The sequence below is a fragment of the Coenobita brevimanus genome, chromosome 104 (assembly GCF_032717465.1).
Source record: "Coenobita brevimanus isolate Jiangsu-jjx chromosome 104, ASM3271746v2, whole genome shotgun sequence".
Taxonomy (NCBI): Eukaryota; Metazoa; Arthropoda; class Malacostraca; order Decapoda; family Coenobitidae; genus Coenobita; species Coenobita brevimanus.
The window spans coordinates 38,923,902-38,927,521 of NC_137057.1; positions in this window are offsets into that span (position 1 = coordinate 38,923,902).

Here is a 3,620-nt window from a genome sequence, read left to right on the forward strand (position 1 = left end):
TGTGTGTGTGTGTGTGTGTGTGTGTGTGTGTGTGTGTGTGTAAAAGCAGTAGATATTTTATGTGCCAGCTGTATTTATCTGTAACGCAACCGGACGGAAGAGCAAAAATTCCACAAAGGAATAATCAAAGCAGAATAATGCAGTACCTCCTGGAGGTTTCTCTCCAAAAGTCTAACGAAAGCGGGGGAAACTAAAAGAAAAGTACATGGATATTATTACCTTTTATTAACTTTTTTAGCATAATGAAGTCAGGTTTTGATCCCCACCTCAGAAATGGAGATCTAATGTACTTCCTGTTTCTCCATTCTTCCAAAAGCTTTTCAGATCGGTGCCACTCCTTTTTTTTCTTCACCAACTCTCTCTCTCTCTCTCTCTCTCTCTCTCTCTCTCTCTCTCTGTCAGACGTAGGGGTGTTGTATATTTCAGACATCAAGTCCACTTGTCCAAAAACACACACTGCATAACATAAACTCTCCCTCTCTCTGTGCCTCTCACGCTTTCTTACACAATTTCTCTCTCTCTCTCTCTCTCTCTCTCTCTCTCTCTCTCTCTCTCTCTCTCTCTCTCTCTCTCTCTCTCTCTCTCTTATTTCTACTCTCTGTCGCTTTCAGTATTGGTCTGCTTTTATGTTTTTTTTTTTCTCTCTCTCATCCTCTGACTATCTGCCTTTCAGTCTCCTTTGTTTGTCTGTGTCTTTCTATAGTGTTTCTGTCCATAAGTTTGTGTCTGTCTGTCTTGCTGCCTGTCTCTGTCTTTCTCATGTGTCTGTCTTTATGTCTGTCTCCCTCCCCCCCTTCTCTCTCTCTCTCTCTCTCTCTCTCTCTCTGACGCTTGGGCAAATGGGATGGAGGTAACATATATCACTTTGAAGATTAAGTAGTTTATCTATATATTTTTTTAATTGTACGAGCGGATACATACATACACACAGACTTACAGGCACACACATATATACTTCCACACACAGACACACAGGTTGACACACACACATACACACACATACACACACACACACACACACACACACACACACACACACATGCATACAAATAAACACATACCACAGGTATGTACACACATACGCGAAAACAGACATACACAGACACAAAAAGCATACAGTACACACACACACACACACACACACACACACACACACACACAAACAAAGAAACAATCAAACACACACATACACACACACAAACAAACAAACAAACACACACACATACATACACACACAAGCAGAGAGAGAGAGAGAGAGAGAGAGAGGTTTGTAAGAGTCAGTATAAAAAACGCAAGGAGACACAGATGGCCTGGCTGATGACCTAAGATGACCTATGTCGCTCTCACAATGACCTGTTTCTTCTTTGAGGTTGTGAGGGAGTGAGGAGAGAGAGAAAGAGACAAGAAAATGGGGGAGGGGAGGGAGGGGAGAGATTATAGAGGGAAAGGAAGGAGGGGGAGAGATGAGGTTGAGAGGGAAAAGAAGGAAAGGAAGTAATGAGATGTGAAGGTAGGGAAAGGAAGGAAGGAAAAAGACGAGAAGAGAAGTTAGGCGGGAAGGGAAGAAGGAAGGGAAGGATGGAATGCAGGAGGAGAAAGACTGGGTAGGGAGGGAAGAGAAGGAACAAGAGGGGGGGCAGAGATTAGGTAGGGAGGGGAAGGAAGGAAAGAGAGGAAAAGGGAAGATAGGTAGGAAGGGAAAGAGGGAGGGAAGAAAGGAAAGGGGGGGGAGGGAGATAAGGTAGGGAGGGAAGCGAAAAGAAAGTGAGGAGAGAGGCGGTGGCTGAATCGGTAGAGAGGCGGCCTGCTGTCCTAATGAACCAAGGTTCGAATCCCGGCTGGTGCAAGGAACAGTTTAAGGATTTGAATTTCCTAAAAAGCAGACTTTCCTGATCTACCAGATGACCCACCGACATGTAAAAATACCTCCGCTAATACCAATACACCAGTCCTGTATGAGACAGCCCTAGCATGTATTCAATATGGACGGTGGGTGTTAGCGCCGAAGTGGCGACATGTGGAGGTGTAGGAGGACTATTGGGCCTTGAGATAGATCACTGTCCCCAAGAAATAGGGCCTGAAGCCTTTGCCCAGAGTCGGACACGCAAAAAAAAAAAAAAAAATTACTGGTAGTACACAGTATTGATAGTGTCTTTATCTCATTGTAATTATGAATGTATATGTATCTATCTATCTACCTTCTACCTATCTATCTATGATTGTTTCTGTGTGTGTAAGTGCTTCATATTCTTACATTTATTAACCATATCCCTTTTGCATTAACATTCATCTTGTTTTAAAGCAGTTTATAACGGCAAAAACTGCTCAAATGCACCATTTCCACACAGCACTACCACTACTGCTACTACTACTACCACAACTACTACTGCTACTGCTACTGCTATTACTATTACTACAACTGTTTTTTTTAAGCAAACAACGGAACACTTACACATATATCCCCCCACCCCTGGATCAAAATTCTCCCAGCTTACCACATCTCACACCCACAACAGCACCCTGACTCAACCACAACTGGAGAAAATTGGAGAATGAAACGTCGAAGCTCCGAAACAGAGGCTTCAATCTCGGGCTAAAAGGTAATCGCGAAACACCATTAACCAAGGGGAATCAGTAGCCAATATCACACCGCCGCCGCACCTCAAGATTGTGCCAATAACTCCCAGGGTAAATTTCGCTGCGCGCTCTCACAATTTCTTCTGCCGTGCTCTCTATAACTCAAAGCAAATACCTCGAGCTCAAATTATGAGACTTCAAGGCATGGCTTCCTTGACGAAGAGAATCCAATTGTTTTATGAATATTTTTACTTGCCCCTACGATATTCGACAAAGGTTATTTTTCACTCGTGTCTCTTTGTCTGTGCAAGATATGTCAGAATGTTGCCATCGGATTTCACTGGTGTCTGGGGAATAGGTGAGCAGTGGGTTCAGGAAGAGTTTAGATTGTGAGGTGGATCCGGAGCCACAGTCAGGAATGAATCATTTATATTGGGGGGCGTTGGTGGAGGCACGCGCTCTCTGAGACCGTGAAGTAGGGCAGACTAGTCAAGGCCGACGGCCTTGGACTAGTACCGTAAAGTTAACTGACTATGTGACTTTAAAAGTATTCATCTGGCATGAAATCGGTGGCTGAATCGGTAGAGAGGCGGCTTGCAGTCCTAATGGACCCAGGATCGAATCCCGGCTGGGGCAGGGAACAGTTTAAGGATTTGAATTTCCTAAAAAGCAGACTTTCCTGATCTACCAGATGACCCGCCGACATGTCGTAAAAATACCCCCGCTAATACCAGTACACCAGTCCTGTATGAGACAGCCCTAGCATGTATTCAATATGGACGGTGGGTGTTAGCGCCGAAGTGGTGACATGTGGAGGTGTAGGAGGACTACTGGGCCTTGGGATAGGCCACTGCCCCCAAGAAATAGGCCCTGAGCCTTTGCCCAGAGTCGGACACGTAAAAAAAAAAAATAATAAAAAAAAAAATAAAAATTCTATTGGCGTCGGCGGAGGAATGCTTTCTAGTGGTTAGTTTTTTGGTCGACCCCTGCTAATGCCCAAACAGTCCTCATTTTGTCGCCATTACACCGGTAAGACTGTTCAA